Source organism: Ptychodera flava, unplaced genomic scaffold (genome assembly GCF_041260155.1).
Source record: "Ptychodera flava strain L36383 unplaced genomic scaffold, AS_Pfla_20210202 Scaffold_55__1_contigs__length_887147_pilon, whole genome shotgun sequence".
Taxonomy (NCBI): Eukaryota; Metazoa; Hemichordata; class Enteropneusta; family Ptychoderidae; genus Ptychodera; species Ptychodera flava.
Genome location: NW_027248377.1, coordinates 233,178 through 252,773, shown reverse-complemented (window position 1 = coordinate 252,773; position 19,596 = coordinate 233,178). Strand labels below are relative to the sequence as shown.

The 19,596-nt window shown below is 38.6% G+C and overlaps 1 long non-coding RNA gene across 1 annotated transcript; it reads right to left on the bottom strand.

Annotated features, from left to right (window-relative positions):
* Nucleotides 1-1,542: 1,542 nt before the first annotated feature.
* Nucleotides 1,543-10,547, bottom strand: LOC139128486 (uncharacterized). The gene is made up of 3 exons (XR_011551315.1): nt 10,477-10,547; nt 4,387-4,801; nt 1,543-1,940 (listed from the first exon to the last, which is right to left on the bottom strand). It is a non-coding gene; the product is annotated as an uncharacterized lncRNA (long non-coding RNA).
* Nucleotides 10,548-19,596: the final 9,049 nt, after the last annotated feature.

Genomic DNA, 19,596 nt, shown 5'->3' with positions numbered 1-19,596 from the left:
CTAACAGATCTAAGTTATTTCCGTGAGGGGGGGGGGGGGGGGGGGGGGGGGACTATGGCCCGGTTCACATTACAAATCGTGGGGTCCGCACGGCCACGGTGTTGGTAGGTCGGTGTTGCCCGAGGAAACACCGCTGGCTAGCGAAGTTGATCATCACACAGTGGCGACGTTGGTGTTTTCGAGAGAAATTGTAGACAGAGTCTGCCTCCTCGTCGTGGTGCAGTAGTCACGTGTCACTCATTTTCTCTGGTTCCATCTTTCGATCTGACCAAACAATGTTTATTTTGCCGACATTTTGGGCCAATTTCTTCCATTTTTGCAAGGCCGAATCAGTCAGCAGAGACCCAGGGCGCGGGCAGAGACCTGACCCCTAGCTAGGCATGTTGACACGATGTTGCAATTCATAAACCGTTACCATGCGTCAAATACGCATGCGTACATATTCAAATACAAAAATGACGTTTCAAATTCTGTGCTTTACTCTCGCAAACAGTACGTACCAAAACAGCAATTTATTCGGTAATTAAATCAATTTACTCAAATTACAGTCATCCCCGTGTTCCTGTTAATGGTCGAATCTGCAAATGAAATTGTTGTGGATTTTTCTATAAAGTTAAATCTTCGAAATATGAAGGTCAATTCTGATCCATATTGCAACTTTAACTTGCTGCATACAGTTTCATCAGTGACTGTGCATGTTTTTGTCAATGCACTTATTGCATAGAAGATATTAAAACTTATCCATTGTGATAGAAACCTATCCAATGTGATAGACTAACTTCAAAGGTAATGAGTGGAAAACTGACTGCATAACATGGAGGAAACTACATGTAGTGTTTGTCATTCCAAACAAGGCAGTAGCCATTGGCACTTTGACACCAGTCTCACACCTTTGATATATTGCATGTACCAACATAAGTGTGCAACATATCCCTGTACGATTCCTGTGCTTTGAATAGCATTCAATGACACTATGAACTTTAAATGTGCTTTCACTGTTTCTGATGCTAAAACTATGGACAAACTGTTTTTAATTTCAGAAGCATGTGCTGTATAGAACACCAATAGCCTCTGTGAATGCTGGTATGCATTCAATTTGGATACAATTAACTCCCTTCTTCAATGACTAGCAGGTCATGCTGTATGTCATTCACATACATGGAACCAATATCTCTAGAGACTTGACTGCAGCAGAGATTATTATTGATTTTTATGATTTACTCCTGGCTACATCCATATTCTGTACTTCACATGGTAAAGTTGAAAGTAAAGTTAACTGATAAGACAAAATATTCCATGACTATAATGAAAGATATATAAAATCACTGTAACTAAGTAGTTTAAGCACTGCATGTGACTGCGATACTTAACAAACAATTTAAATTACATTCTCTATACCCATTATTACATTGTGTAGAAATAAAATTTCAAGACACCGTAGACATCACTATTGAATTCACTTGATAATGGCTATCAGATATTTCGCTGATCAGACCTGATTTATTGATATTAATAATTTACACAGCACAAACTTACCCTCCTTGACTCTCAATTCGTCTCTACATTTCCTGTACTCCTCTTCTGAGATTGTCACTTCCATTGTGATGTATTCAGCATGAAGACTCTTCAACAGTTCATCAGTGATGATGGCTTTCTGGAACACTGCTTGTAGCACACCACTCTTGTACTGAGACCACAGTGTTTCAAGGGCGTCTATTTTCTCACAAAGGACTACACACTCTATCGATGAGCATTTGAACTGTTTTCTAAGAACAGCTATCTTCTTCAGATGTTTTCTATCTTTCTGAAAGCACCTCTCTTACGTAAGTCAGCCTTACAATAGATTATTTTAGCAATGAAATCAAAGAATTCATCTTCCTGTATGGATTGTGGCTCTTGTGGTTTCCCATCCTTGATTCTGGTAAATATTGATAGGTCACCTGAAAGTAAAAAGGAAACATTATTACATCTTCTGATGTTCCTAATCTGTAACTCTAAAGACAAGGAGATGTGAAAACATATGTCTTTGATAGCAGTGGATTGAAATTGCCCTACAAGAGAAACAGTGTATGAACACAGTATGCATGCATGGATTTTGTGTCTTTTGTTATATCATAATCATATTTTTTTTAAATTAAATAAACAATAAATTAGTTCCTGGTTAAACAAGTCATCTTTGATGACACAGTCCCAACTTGTTGATAGGTAATTTGATTACAAGGCTAGCATTCTGAACAAGTAAGCTTTGGCCACGGATGATAATTAACAAAACCAAAGCTGAAAATCTAAGCATGTGATTGGCTGTGGGATGGAAAAGATGTCCTATCTGACTTGACTACCAAGGCCAATGTATTCCTATATACCAGGCCCCTTATGTAAATATTGATAAAATCTTAGGTGTGGTCATTGCATGAACACTGCTTAGAGTAAAAATTAAGTAAGTACCAATAAACCATATATTTTCTAAATCAGCATGAAATTTCCCACTTTTTCATACATAAGTTTTGTATTTCCAGTTCACGTGACTGATCACATGACACATCATGTGACCAGAGTTGGCAAAGAATATGAATATTTGAAGCATCAGGACGTGTTTTGAATACATGTTGCAATTTTATGGCATTGTCTTTATATATAATAATAACATGTAATAATAACTACCCTTTACTTTATTTATAGATGTACCTATTTGAGATTTTTCTCACAAAAGGCAGAGTAAATGAACCACAAACATCAGCATCTGACATGATTCTGTATTTGAAAATCAACACATTTTATATTTGTAAACACCTGCTTTATGTCTTCCTTGCAGAAACATGCATCTAAAATGGTTATGATTTATCAAAAAATAATTCACAATATTTGAAAATACATTTTAGGGAACAACATATCACATGACCAAACACATGACCAGTCATGTGACCAGTCATATTGATAATATGGCTGCTATAAAATTTCACTGGCTTATAGTAAAAAATTGTATTTCCTCTCGTTTCATTCACGAATATTGCTGTTAATAGAACATATTTACATATAAATCATTTGTTTTTTTTAATGAATTGAAATGTTTATTTATTGAAAACAAATGATTTATATGTAAATATGTTCTATTAACAGCAATCTTCGCGATCGTCCGTACTTCTGAAAACTGTAAACAATCAGCGCGACGCTTCTGTGATCAGCCTGACCTTTCAGGGTCGAGGTCATGGGTCACGACATTTGCTTCCGGATTTTGGCCATACTCGGACGTACGGGGGCGCAATCACATTCAGGCCAGATCGGAATACATCAATCTTAGTCGCGCTGCGTGCCGACGCCGAAATTACGGGATTTTTAGCGACAAAAACGAAGCAAATACGCCTATTTAACTGTGCCGGATATTTCCGGCGCTCAAGGTATATGGTAATTCAATATGGCGCCGGATATATCTGGCGCCATAGGTAGTCAAGGGGTTAAAGTGTCTGTAAACGATTGTTGATTTTGACATTCCAAGAAATTCAACAGCGTAACACGTAACATTCTAGTACATTTTGATTACACTTAAATAGCCCACTGAAGTTACTGATGAAGAGCTTCAAGTCAAAGCATTGATTGATATAGGGAAATGACAGAGTCCTTTCAAAGACAGAACTATATGTCTGTGACAGTGAGCAGTAGGGTATTTGCACAAAGCATTATAACTTTCAGGAAGACATGTTCTAGAATATTGTTGAATGTACATGTAGAGCCCTGAACTTGCATGACATATCCTGTTTCACTTTTAAAAATTACTGTAATTTCTTCTATTTTTTGTAAAATAGTAATTATAGAACAATGTACTTGGATTTTAGTAGTGCATATGTGACCTCTCTGAGGAAATTTTTGCCTTTTTAGCGCTAGCAATTTTCCCAAGAGAGGACTTATATCCATTACCAAGTACTCTCACTTGCCATTTCTAAGATTTGTAAAGTCTAATTACAGGTATGATGTATTGATGATATACAGGTATTTGTGCTAGGATCAGTTCACATTTCACAGTCTATTTCTCTTCATTGCTATACAAATGGTACATACATGTATAATCCACTGGTATACAGGGAAAATCATTCTTTGATATACTGATTTCCGTTTTTGCACAAAATTTTATTCAAATTCAACTAATTTGAACTCTGTCTCTAAGCCTTGCCCAGATCACCATCATTAACTTCAAGTGAATTTGTACAAGCAGTACTTTCACACTTCTTTCCATGCAATTACCAGTATGGCAAGTATGCATTATCAAGGTAGTAACATAAACTGACGGATTGTCATCACAAAGTCACAAATTTTATCAATGGATGGAAGACAATTTTGTAGTGTGAGAAATGCAAAGTTTTCAAACACAGTAATGTTTATTTGAGAAATTACCTGCTTTCCGTTTATTGCTTTCTTGTAGGAACTTGACCACCTTTTCCTTAAGAGGTATTCTACCAATTTTTTCAAACAATACCACAAGCAGTTTCAAATTGTCATCATCTATGTGTCCCCTGTCTTCCAAGTAATTAAATAATTCCATGGCAGTCTCCACCTTTGCCGCATCTTCCTTTTCAAGTTGTTTCCCCTCAGCAAGGCTTTCATAGAATCAATATCTCCCGCAGTCAATTGTCTACTCAAGTAAAAGAAGAGCTCATTTAATGGACGAATATCATCATCAAAGTCTATAGCTTCTGCCATGATAATTTATCTATATATAAAGTTGTCTTCATCTTTGCATGTGTGTAGGACAAATACAAGTCACATAATTCCTCCAGGCACGTGTAGTGGACACTCCTACAATTGACCTCTGTTGATGAAAATTTGATATTTTGTTAATTCAATATTGTGTGAATGAGTATTGCTTGCTAATATGCAAATATTTATTTGCATCAAAACAAGATACCATTGACAATGATGAAGTATTAGGGTAGCTGCCTGAGACTTTGGTACAAATTACAACAGCGCCTCAAAAATATGAATAACAGCACATTTGTACAAGTCATTGTTGATGACACAGTCCCCACTTGTTACTTTATTTTTTTAGAAGCCCTCAGAGAGGATAGGGTTCTCTTCATTAATTAGGTCTGTGATTAAAAATACTGTGATACAAATGGGGCTTAATGGCCGAAAATGAGTTCCATGGCGGTGAAAACATAAAACCAATGTAGGCCGCCATCCTAATGACAAAAGGTCATTCAACAAGTCAATTAGTAACTATACTGATAAATGTCTTCATTCACTGTTAAAGCAATGTGACCTTAACATCTGTGCCAAATTTCATGAAATTTGATGCAGCATTTTTTGACATATCAGCGTAATTGCGAAAATTCAAGATTGACATGATACTGCTACATGTTGTGAAACAAACTGATGTGAACGTGTATGACATAGGTCAATGTCCTTGTACCAACTTTGAATAATATTGGTGCAAATATGTCTGAGTTATGGCTCTGTACATGAAAAAACGTATCAAAATGGCCACCAGGCAGCCATTTTGCATTGGATTGTGAAACCAATAGACATGCATACTTATGATATAGGTCAATGTCCTTGTACCAACTTTGAATAAAATCGGTTGATAAATGTCTGAGTTATGAAAAGAATCATAACAAAATGGCTACCAGGTAGCCATATTGCATCAGATTGTGAAACCAACAAATCGCACATACATATGTATATGTATATATATGTATGACATAAAGCAATGTCCTTTTACCAACTTAGAATGAAATCAGTTGATATATGTCTGAGTTATGGCTCCGGACATGAAAAAATCATAACAAAATGGCCGCCAAGCAGCCATATTGAATCGTATCGTGAAATAAATCCACGTGCATATGTATGACATACGTCAATGTCCTTGTACCAACTTTGAATAAAATCGGTCGAAATGTGCCTGAGTTATGGCTCAGGACATGAAAAAATTGTAACAAAATGGCCGCCATGTGGCCATATTTGATCATATCGCAAAACAAATTGACGTGCACATGTATGACATAGGTTGATGTCCTTGTACCAACTTACAATAAAATCGGTTGAGATGTACCTGAGTTATGGCTCCGTACATGAAAAAATTGTAACAAAATCACTGCCGTGCGGCCATATTGCATCGCATCATAAAACAAATCGACGTGCATATAAGTTTAAGAAACATCCAGATATTTCTGATATATACCGTAGATATGCACCCAAAGGTCGCGGTAAACAATATAAGTCTGATGTATTTAAGTTACGCACCCGAAGGGTGTGCCGAAAATATGTAACTGACATATGAAACGGTTACACACCCAAAGGTCGCGCCGAAAAATGCAATTTAATAATGATGAAATTCATGGCTGGTACAATATAATTTAGGCAAGTATGACCATGTGTTGTAATTCGAAAACACACTCGGATCCCCTCCCCATCGAGCATTTCAACAGCGTGGTGACACCATCCCCCCACCCTCCACCCCCGATCACCGAGTCAAAAAAAGCATGACACCCCCTGCACCCCCGGCCACTGAATATAACTTCCCTGTGTTTCTCAGGGATAGCCTTGAGACAATACCGAGTTGAACTGTGGAGTTCTGCAAACCAAAGTTAGGGTGACCGGACGATTTTTAAAACTGAAATTTTTTGCCAGAATCTTGATGGCACCTGTTGAACGTGTGGTACAAAGTCCAAATCTGAAAAAAATAATTGGCTAATAGCATGATCACAATTTGGCAGCCTCTGGAAAATCAAAGTTTGCAAATTCTTTCCTTGAGAATATTGTAATGAGGAATAATGAGACAATATGACCAAAAATAGGATCAAATATTGTTAAAATGGCTCAAAGATGACTAACTGTACAATAATGAGTCTGGTGAAAGGTGCATTGATAGTTTCCAAATTATTTCTGTGAGAATATTGAATGGGTTGATGAGTCCCAGTGAAAGAAAATGGAAGATTGTCCTCACACTGACCTTTGTGTTTACAGTATCATGGATACAAGCCATTGCTTCTGGTCAGAGACAGGTGCGCACCGTGAAAAAGCACGTTGTTCAAGTACGGCACTATTGCGAACTTTACTTCGTGCTTTGGAAAAACCGTGGGCACTAATTTGCGCTGCATAGCTGAGCTATTTTAGAGCATAAACAAGTAGAAAAATATGTAAGGTACAATTTGCCCGCATGGCCATTCCTTCCCTCCTGGAAAATGATGCCAAAAGTCATAGCCGTTTCAAAGTAAAAATTTCGTCAACAGTTTCTCGGAAGAAAAAAGAGCTTTTTAGGAAATTTTTGCACTCATCTTGACTTCCTAGTCTTCACAACATTCACTGTGAAATACAAGTGTTTCCGTTCACGCGATCTCTCATCGTGACCATTCGCGTGCGAGTAGACGACTTGTAAGATGGCGTCCCGTCGACGTTTGTTGACAAAATGTGTTCATAAACTTCAAGATTTTCACGTCATTCAGTGTTTCCGCTGCCCGCTCGCCAAATCGCAAATGCAAGAAAAAAGTAGCGTTTGGCGAGAAGATTTTGGCAAAAGTTAGCCAAAACTTGCAAATCGAAAATTGCACTATGACGTCATCACTTTGTCCGCGCGCACGTGTCCTGCATTCAACTTGAGACGTACTACTTTATACGCATCTCTGTGCATCCCCGACCTTATGCGTCAGGAGATCCTATTTGTAACACATACAGTATGAATAAAATTGTAACGAAATAACTCACAAATCAATAGTACCGCATGTATATCATGACTAGTTGACTAAAATGTTGCGAAGTTTTGGGTTTGACTACGCGCAATGTGTGCCTACAGATAACTCCGTGCAGTGACAGCTATGTCATCATCAACACTGAATATAATTGAAGGATCGTAGTGACGGTCACGAAACTAAGCAAAACGGCAAACTTTCCTTTTGACTTTGGCTGCTCCACCAATATGGGGGAACCACCCCTACAACACACATTTTAAGTGCAAGTAAAGCTATGAAATGGAAAGAAAAATTATGATCAATGTAGGAAGTCGACCGTGAATTTGGAAAGGAAGGTAGCGGCATGCATGGTCAAAAGCATACGCATGACAATTTTTTAGAACGTAGAGCGAGTAAGGCACTCCCTAGCTGTGATATCACAGCGGTACTTGTGGCGTGTATCGAACGCGATCGGGTCATTGAGGTCACCGCGATGACCTCAATGACCCGATCGCGTTCGATATACGCCACAAGTACCGCTGCGATATCACAGCTAGGCACTCCCGAATAGCGAAAATGTTCGTGGTGTATTGCTGCCAACAAGAAAATACCTTTACTGGCGTTAGAAACTTGTGTGAATTGGCTTCCTTAATATCAAATTCGCGACAATTTTCAGTGTATCACGGACCGTGGTGTATTGTGACGTGACATCGTATACAGACTTTCAGAGAAGCGCTCACTCCTCCGCCGAGTCTGCCTAGTTCCGCGTTCACTTCGTGCAAATAAATACACAAGTCTTGTCGCGATATTTGAGAATTTAACTTGATCGTCAGTGAAACAAAAAGATGTTTCTCCATATCAAAAGGGTATTTGATATTTTACGGTTCTGTTTACATAATAGACGTGAACATTTGGATTTATGATCCGTGATTTCCGCGATCCATGGCATGATTCAAGCTGGCTGTGAATACACACTGACGTCTTTGATGATGACCCCTGACCCAAGCGCCATTGACAGGCTGTGCGCTGTCCGAGCTTCGCTTGCTAAACTTCAAGCGTAAAGCAAATGTATTGGAAGTCTAAAAAATGCACATATTTCTCAAGTCTGAGAGTATTTTACTTTCGAACTGCTACGAGAATGGATATCTGATTCGTTTGAAAAAACTAGTATGCTGAACCAGGTTTCGTGCCGTTGTCTGTAGCGATATGTACAGTATCGCACGATAGCGATTTCAGGTTTGTTACTGAATATAGTTGCATAGGTACCGTTGCATACGCCTATTATTTTGGACAAGTGTCGCTTGGAATTCGGACAAATTTTATGTTGTATGTGTGGCTGATGATGGCACCTTGTAATCTGAACCATAAATTGGTGTTACTTTTAGTATCCATAGTAGCACTAACAGGGTTTATTTCCGTCATTCTTACGGAAAATGCAGACAAATATTTATTTTTGCATATTAATGAGAAAGAAATGACGTCATTTGTGATCAGTGGTATCGGCTTGGCTAATTGAATATCTGGTTTGGCGAATAATTTTTTAGGGCTTCTAGCCAAATTTGCTACAATATTTGGAACCCAGGGGAAACACTGTCATTACCTTGTTCATAGACATAAATGTGCACAACTGTTGCATACTTAAGGTGAATTTGTACAATTTATCACTACCTGGGTCCCCCTTTATGCCTTTGATTTCGAGAATTCACTCTCAGAAAACTTGTGTCAGCCCCCATTGTAGGGAATAGGAGGGCCTCTCGTCCGGTCACCCTACCAAAGTCCCCCCATCACGGTGTGCAAACGGTCCTACTAATTACTGCCCGTGACTGCCCGTAGCTGCCTGAGGACTGCCCGAGAACTGCCCGAGCACTGCCCGAGGAAAAAGTGAGCCAAATTTCGCCAATTTTAACACTAGGCCAATAGGTTCAGTTTATATCATGTCCAGCCAACCAAAAATATCATTGATTTGGCGTTATTCTGATGTTTTCTCCGGCGGTTTTAGAACTCTGAAGACGTCCCGGCTCGAACTACATCCGCCAGCTTGATAGTGAGATCATACCATTTAGTCCGAGAGATGGTACAATAACCTCGCCGAGTGCGTACAGCTTGATAGCCTACCACCCCTTGCACTGAATGGTATGATCTCACAATCAAGATGGGGACGTCTTTCTTGTCGAAAGCCCGCGTCTTTCGGGTTCTAAAGCCGCTAAAGAAAACACTAAATCAATGATATTTTTGGTTAGCCAGGCATAATATAAGTTCAAGCTATTGGCTTTAATATAGTGTTAATTGGCGAAATTTGGCCTACTTGCTCCTCGGGCAGTCCTTGGGCAGTTCTGGGCAGTCCTCGGGCAGCTACGGGCAGTCACGGGCAGTAATTAGTAGGACCCGTGTGCAAACCATATTTGTACATCTGGAGATGCTAAGCTAACTCATAGTAACTGAAAACTTGCGTCATCAAAAACCAACATGTATTTCGAGATAGATTTAGCCCGGTTTTTAACCCCACGGCACTGTGGCTATCACAGGCTCTTGACTCAATGCAGGCGAACCGCTAGCCGTCACTGATGCAAAAATTGCATCAGTGACGGCTAGCGGTTCGCCTGCATTGAGTCAAGAGCCTGTGGTGGCTATGGAATGATTGAGCCCCCGGCATTCTGCAAGAGATAGAGTCACACTGCACTGCACTGACTCACTGAGGCTGGTGTTATAGCCCCGGTTCAATCTGTCACAGCTTAGACTGACTAAATCAGAAATTAGTCCACCAAAGAGCACAGTAATCGTTCACTTTCCGCCGCTAAGTGGGTCATGGGAACTTACTCACCGGCTAGATACAATGAAATATTTGTCATGCAATGGCTGCTCCGAGTGCACTGGTGCAGTGCTTCCGGGAACTCAATTCCACGAAGTTCGGGGTCATGACCTGAGTCTGTTCAAGAAAAAGGTTCATAACATTTTTAGTAAGCGATTCGTCAAGTTTGAAAGCAAGATATTGCAGTTCTGTCATGTAAATGTCATTTTTGTTCAAGCATTGGCAGTAGAAGCGGTAATAGTTCTACTGTGAAGTTCGAAAATATCGCAATGCATAACCATGAGTTTTCCCGAAGAGGCTGTGTGGTGGGATTCTGGGGAGGCGGTGCATCAGGCGGCATAGCCACACACAAAGCTGATGTCCACTCACACATCGAGCACAGTCACCTGTGGTCGGTCTATTCCGCTTGGTGTCTATGCCCCATAGACATGTGTACATATGCCTGAGAAGGCATAGACGCCGAGCGAAATAGACCGACCACAGATGACTGTGCATCGAGTAGGCCTAAGCGACGGTCTACTGCAGCCCGTAGCCCACAAATTTGACGGGGTAACGAAGTTATGGGCTACGGAATCGTAGCGAGCGAAAGGCATGACCTTGGGTGACCCTTGTTACACAACAGTCAGCAACTGCACACAAGGCATTGAATAGCTGCGGTACAGTAGCTCGAGGTTTTGCCCCAGGGTATTTGGGTCGGACGCCAAACCAGACCCCCGTCCGACCCAAATACCCAGGCAAAACCTCGAGCTACTGTAGGCATTGAACTGCTAGCTGATCCGACAAAGCTGTTCGGTGAAAAAAAAAAGTTTGCGAGCAGTTTCTCATCGGGCAAGAGTAGGCCTCCTTAAAGCGGGGCGAGAAAGGTTGGTGAAGTGCACAAAATTAAAATATTGTTATTTTTTACTATCGCATATGTTGTTGGGTACAGCAAGTAGAGTATAAAGCCTCGGAAATTAGCTCTGTGTGGTAGTGTGTCATCGCTATGCGCCCCTCTGTAGCCGCTAGTCGGTAACACACAGCCCTGCCACGCAGAGCTAGAAAGACATATGTTATGTTACCTTTTGAGATACAACGTATTTATTTATTTATTTATTTATTTATTTATTTATTTATTTATTTATTTATTTATTTATTTATTTATGTATTTATTTATTTATTGCAACCCTTTTAAAGCGGGGATTCACTAAAAACAACAAGAGCAGCAAATTACACTGGGCACTGTAAATGCAAATAAAAAGTTACAGAAGAGCTAGCTGAAAAAAATTAACAAAGAAAACAAGCCATTATAATCACCCATACTGTTAAACCGTATAGCAATATGCCCACACCTTTTGATTTTGTTTACTTCTCATGATATATAACAAATTTCGGTTCTCAATGTAGGGAGCTGATTGTGACTGAAGCATTGTTATTTCCTGCAGCGCAGAGTTCTAAATATTCCTTTTTTAAATTACTTTTAAGAGTGGTGTAGATCAGTCATGATGTATTTTAAAAGCAAAGGAAATTTTTTTCAAAAGTCAACACGTTTTCAAAGGTTTTTCGGACAGAATGGAATATCATGCCATTTTGTCTTAAAATCTAGTACGAAAACGTCATTGTTTGAATATGATTTTTCAAAATAACTTCTCATTCATCGTTTTTTTTGTTACCCGTTTCAAGAAAAATGACGATATTACAAGGATGTTTTCCAGCATTTCTCCAATTGTGCATATGCAAACCAATGGAATATAGGCTGATACTGTACTACTCACGGATGGGTGGTTCCCTAACGTAGATTTGTGGTTCTCTAGCTGTGGCGATGGTTTTCTGACGGGTCTTTTTATGTGGTGGCGGCGTGAAAAGTCGATGTCAACAATACCTAAAAGAGAGAAAGCTCGTCAGAAAACCACAACTACACTCGAAGGGAGGGTCAATTTCTGCATTTCAAACTTTACCTTCAATTCCGAGTCCGTTGACTCCCCTACAATGAGGAACTTTAATTTAGTGATACGATATGGAGGGTAAAACATTGTGCAGGGAAAGTGCAGTGGAAATTTTATGTAATGGAAAGCTGGCAATGTGGAAGTTTTTCAGTAGGGGCGTTGTGTTTTTTTCCAGTTGGCTAAGTTGGGAAAATGGATCGGAAAAAAGGCTAAAGCGGGAGATATTTATCCAGGAGACACATTTTTATCCAATCGCAGCGGAAAGACTGAAAGTAGGAGCACAATCAAGGTGGGCAATATCAAAAACCTTCCGAATTCCTCTCGAAATTTTTATTTTCTTCAAATTAAGATAGGAATTCTATATTTCTATATGAGAATACCTTTTACTACTAATAACATTCTAGCTGACTGATCATTGCTGAAAATATACGTGGTTCTTGGCATTGCCCGCATCACATTGAGGACATTTCTATTTTCCTTTACCGATATGTTCAACAATATCATCCTCAGACCTTCCAAAACAAATGACAGAATTTAAAAAATAGAAAAATTGTATCATCGCATCAATTCAGGGGGGGTCGTTCACAGCTCAAGTTACTGCTAGAATTTCGGACGATTTCGTTTTAAGGTGAAACGGTTTGTGACCAAGTAGCTACAAATGTGAAACGAAAAGGCGTAGGAAGACGGTGGTTTTTGGAGGCGGTTCAAAGCTATAGGATGGGAGCTATTTGTAGAGAATGGCAAAAGTGTCTGAAAATACGATCTTTTCGATTTCATGTAAATTTGAATAAGCTTTACCACCCGTAGAAAGCCATACAAGACTAGTGATTTCTGAGAAATATCCACCAAAAATGACAAAAAATAGTCCTTTTACATTTTACATATTCACATTCCAATTTGATCAAGGTTTTGCATGGTCAGCCACAGGAATATCAGTAATTGCTATCCGATGAGCGGTTTGCAGAAGATTAGTTTACAGTCTTCGAATTCGTAAACTCTCTGTGTGTAGCCATTCATCCAAGTTTGACCCTGGTTTACAGAAACGTTACGTTGCAATAATGATACTTGTAACATTCGAAAGTAAAGCTACCCAAACGAAACCTGATCCCAACCACTTTGAGTTTCTTCCAATTCATGTAGGCCAAAAGACGAGGAAAGACGAGCAAATGGACCTCAACAAAGCATCTTATACTGGTGTGGTTACCACGAAATACGGTAACCACGTGGCTGAGTGTTTGTTTATCATGTCCCATAAATCAGTCGGCTGGAAGATGTATTCGGTATACATTTGTGTGATTTTGGCAATAAGAGGATGTACTGTTTATGCAGCAAAAAGGAAAATATTGAGCTCTATATCAATGTCACAATCGGATCATTAAGCCGAATGAATTATCTTAACTTCAACGCGCGCCTTAATTTACAGCTGAGGTACATTGTAAGACAAAGGATCCTCCAAATGGGATTACCGCTAGTATTTTACAGGGGAAAAAAACAATCCTGGACGTACCTTGTGTCACATGTGTCACTATACATCTTCGACAATTTAGGCGCTTATCAGCCAAATCTTGGCAATTTCATCGACTACAGATTAAATCACTTTTAGTCGACGTATCATTTGAGGGGGGAGTCACGTAGGCTAACATCGTGAAGTTTCTAATCGTCCTTTCCCTGGCAGGTACCGGGTGTGACAAGAATGTGAATTATATTGAGGACTCTCATTAGTTGCTTTTCTAAATAAAAAGTTGATGTAAATTAAACATCTCCGTTTAGGAGATTTGATGACGGAGGGAGGAGCAAAGCTTTCTGGGACGAAACCAACGATCATGATCATGGGGACCAACTCCCTTTTCCAGAGCCTATTTGTATGACATTAGTGATGAAAGTGTGAATGGATGCTCAAACTGGAAGTGTAAAGACGTTGAAAGTGTTTTGTTTTTTTGTTGTGACGCATTATCTTGGTTTTTTTTTAAATCAATACATTATATTATATTATATCTTATTATACACCTGCGTCGTACAGTAAGTTTCGGTATCATAGGACGCGGAGTCCAATAACTTTGGCGCGGAGTACAGTAACATTTGATGTTACTGTAAGCTAGTGGAAAAAGGAGAGATTTAACAAAAATATACTTCTAAACATTCACTACATCACAACGTTAGTTGGTGAATCAAAAACCCGTGATTTTCAGTGAAATTATGCTGCTGACCTACAATTTCTATAACGTACACTGCGCTGCGCGAATTTGAAATTTCGCACTGTGCGCATAGCGGACGCAGACTGGACGCGCTGAACGCGTTCTCAGTTTGATCGCGATCGCTCAGTGCAGTGCGGGACGGGCATCTCAAAAAAGCTTTAATTTTGACTTTTTCGCGGTAAAATTGGATTCAAAAAGGTGTATAATGATACGCGTCTCGGACAATACCTCCGCTGCACGATGTACTCGGACATAAATCCCGGTATTTTGTGAATAACCTTATATTAGGCCTATATTATATTATATTATATTATATTATATTATATTATATCATATCATATCATATCATATCATATCATATCATATCATATCATATCATATTATATTATATTATGTTGGCAATTTTTTGCGATATCAAGAACGATTAGCGCTTGTAAGCATGCCCACAAGAGCATGTCCCTGAAGCAAAAGGTATAATCTTTTCTGTGGTGCATTTACAGAACTTAAAAGTGTTGTTATATTTTATTAGATTCATCTGTTTGCAGATGAACACACTGACCTTCAGCTTCACTGGAATACAAAAGACGAAACCTTTGTCATCTTCTTATCACGTAGCATGCACTCAATTCCTCGTGTGCAAACTAATGAAGGAATGTTCAATTTAGTGGACTGGTGCACCTGAACATGAAAGACAACAACGGATAGTCTTTAGAATCTCTGGACGACTGTTTTAAATATTTTAAATTGAAAGGCACAACTACAAGCCACCGTTATCGCTTCGTAGTGCTCGATTTTTAACATTGATTAGTTTTCCCACGCGTACGCTTTCCAAAACAAAACACAGATTGAAATCTTGTCTGACTATTATGCTGACTTGTATATTTAAGGGTATCGAAGATGAAGTATACCGGGTCCCTCTTAGTTTCAGCACCGAAGTTAGAGCGGGCACAATAGAGGGGCCCCTCTACCGTCAATTGTTTCAGTTACAAACTGACCCTGGGTGCCAGTGATGTCTCCTAAAACTTGCTTTTGGGGTACTTTGTTACTTTTTTTATATTGACATTTGATTTTAAGATTATACTAAAAACTCAAATGATTGCGCCCCAATTAGACCTTGAAATTAAGTGGTTCTGTTTTGAACTCATCTCGCACTCCAAATGTACGCAATTGGCAACAGAACCATACAGGCGACTGCGAACAACGAGTAATGATGCAGGTACTAGTGTTGATCTGAGTGAATATGGATACTAGTCTTCATATTTGGTAGCTAATACTAAGTGTACTGGTTGACCTGTTGTTTTTAATCATTGAGTAAATATATTTCACACAGTGGTTGAACATTTACCCTCATGCCATGATTTAGGCCTACTACCTCCATGTTATTATCAATGAGTATCTTAAGTCATGATGAAAAGGTATGCAACGTACGTATAATATAATATCAACAATTAAAACTTCCAACAGTTTCAGGCCAGAAATGACTTACCGGTGTATACAATTGAGAGATTATGGATGTATGTCTTCAGGAAATCTTTAGTGACACACAGGAACATGTGATGGCATTTCTTCTCGTGCTTGGTATTTCACCCATCGTTGTAAATTGTGATTTTGTTGTTGTTATTGAGGTCATGGAAAGAATGTCACATCCATTGCAGTGAGAGCTGTTTTGCCAGCATTGCAAATCAGACTGTTCGACTGTATTTAAATAGTCTTTCCACAACATACAAAATAAAACCCTGCTTACTGAGTAACCTACCAAGACTCTAATTCAAACCCTGCTTATTGAGTAACTTACCGAGACTCTAATTCAAACCCTGCTTATTGAGTAACTTACCGACTCTAATTGACGAACTACGCTTTTAAAGGCAACTCGGTGATAGCCAAGTTGAGCTCAAATCGTCATTAAATACCGGCGATATATTTCTTAATACAAACAAATATTTTTTTAACAAGAGCGACCTAGTTTTAAAACTCTGTATTCAAAATGTGCGAAACCCTTTTCTGTTTACCAAACTCCACGTGATTGCGCTGTATTATTTCGTATAAATCAGGGTTGAATTCTGTGGATGGTACCTTGTGAAAATGCAAATTGTGGTACTTAAAGGGTTTAAGGTGGAAACATAGGGGAAAGTAGGAAAGTCTGGTATCTTTTTGATGATATCGGTGATATTTCCTATCAGGACGTGTATTTCCTATCAACAGTCTCCTCTTTCTTTATCAATCTTGCTTGTACCCCCATGCTTTACTTAGTTGCTGTGTTGACCTGTGTTGTATCAGAAGATTAAATCAGTCGATCATCATCTCGCGATATATTAATGAAGTGTCCTGTCATACCGATCTGCCGATATGAGCGAGATGTTAACCGACTGATTTAAACACTCTGATAAAGTGAAAACGTAGCTGATAAGGCAGTGTTAATAGACTAACGATAACAAAAGCTAGTGTATGGTCAAGTAAACAGGGTCCCTTCCTCCCTCCAATGCTCCCTTCCGTCCTCCATGGGTGAAGGAAGAGAAGAAACTTGATGGAAAATATATGTCTTTATTTGAAATATCTCAGACATCATCACAAAGATAGCCGACTTTCGTCCTCTGCCCTATAGTAGCAATGGACATACTAAAAGTGCTATTTTAACGATATATCAATGTAACCAGATATGAACTGAAAATGCTCCCGTGTTTCAGTATATGCAGGTGTGTGAAAATCGGCACTTCTTCTCTGACATTATTGCCATGAGTTTGTAGCTTGTTATAATCAATATTACGAATAATATTCCTCATGTGTCGTTTCAATTGAAAAAAAAAATCTTTAAGTATTAAAATTGACCACTAGCTGAAAACGCAGTTGGAACTAATTTGGGATAATTGGATCTTTATGTTTTTTGGAATTTCTCAAAAGTGTTAGGTGCCATATAGCTGAATGTTGCAATATTACAAATTACTCATAAAACAAGTGTGTAACTTAAAACGAAAAGCAGATAAGCTTACATTTGCAGGTTAAAACGACCTTAATTCACCATCCAATTATCCCAAATTAATTGGATCTTCATATTTTTCAAATTTCTCAAAAGTGTTAGGTGCCATATAGCTGAATCTTGAGATATTACAAATTACTCATGACAACAAGTGTGTAACTTAAAAATAAAAGCAGATGAGCTTACATTTGCAGGTGAAAACGAGCTTACTTCACCATCCAATTATCCCAAATTAGTTCCAATCGTGTTCAATCGTGTTTGAAATGAAAATGCTAACTTTCTTTCATTGCTCGGGTTGCCACTACGCCGCCTCTTTACCGTTGACAACTTCTCTCAGGTTATTATTAGCTCAACGAGAGGTACCAACAGGATGCTACTACGCAGAGATGTCGTATGGTTTGAGTGGATGAAGTTTATTGATTCAAGGTCAAATCGGACCAACGAAAAGTCTGTCGAGACCATGGGTCGCATAGACTGACAAAAGTCTAAACCTCTCCCACAAAGTCTAGTGTTTTAAGTCTAAAGTCCAAAAGCCTCCGAAAGTCTACCTATACTCATAAAATCTTCACATTAAGCGTATATAAACAATTTTAAAGGCGTATCTCAACATGTAAAATACACCACAGGAAGTAATCGTACATTGGCTGAAAAGTATGAAAACTACTTGATTGGATAAAACTGATCGGAAGAAATTTTAAAGATATACATAATTATTCTGCTGACTCGGCATACCAACCGAAGCTTTTTAGTATCTATGATATTCTTGTGATAAAATGCCCACTCCTAAGAATAGTAGTCACTAACGTTACATGGTCAAGATTTGTGGAGCCAGAATTTGATTATATGTAAAAGATATTGTTTCGTTCCAAAGTTTATTTAGCGTTGACTAAATTGACGTAACCGTTGTTATACATTTGAGTACCAGTATCAATGTCAACGTCAGTATTAAAACATCTTTTGTCCTTACTAAATGAAAAGTAAAGTTGTTGTTTGTTTTCCAGTTTCTTTTAATGGACCGACTGATTAGCTGCATTGTATGTTAACACATTGGCAATGATACTTGACTTAAAAAAAAAATACCGGTAATGAGAAGGAAGAGCTTCCATGTTTGACCGACTACAATTGTTTGTATTCCCACCCATCTGGTAGAATGTCGTCATGGAATTAACAGAATTATACACATACCCTGTAAGACGTTTACCTGAAAAATTACAATCTTAACACTGTCATGTCATTTAATTATCACTTTAGTTAGCAAGTTAATTGGCTTTGGTCGTATTCTTCAAATTCTACATGCCAAAATGAAAGTTAATCTATTATGCAAATCATAAATTAGCTGAGGCGATAATGCTGCATGTCTTTCACTAATACCTGGTCTCACCAATATACATACTGTTTCCTCAAATTTTACTACGCCATTCCAGTTAAATTTCACTAATAGATAAAGGTCATTAGATATGCAAATGTATTACTTAATAAGCATCACTTGCAGGATATCGGCTATATGTGGTGGACAGAAATTAAAATGCATTGTGTATATTTCTGACAATTGGATCTCTTCACATATGATTTATGGTTTTGCGTTGTAACATTGGTGATAAAAAGTGCCACCCTAACTTAGATAGGTTTGCTTACTGAAAAAAAGGTTTGACAAAATTTTGGCCAAATGTAAAAAGTAATAATAGAATATAAAATCATTTGGCATCAATCATTTTCAAACTTTGGGAAGAATTCACGGCAAGGGGGGCTCTAAAAGTGTCTCCATTCAGTTACTTTTCAGTGTACTAAACTTTGAAAAAATTGCATTAGAACCATAATATTCTGCTTTGTTACGGATGCATCATAATTCAGCATCTTTGCTACAGAGGTTTTGGTAAACACAGCAGCTCCAGTTTATTATACAACTACGGTACCATGTTCACTGAAGTGTACTATTTTTTCACATTTTGGCACACCTGTTGAAATTATCTAGTTGTAATCATAGTCACCAATAAAATGCATTCCTGACAACTTCATACAGAGCAACACTGGGCACACAGAT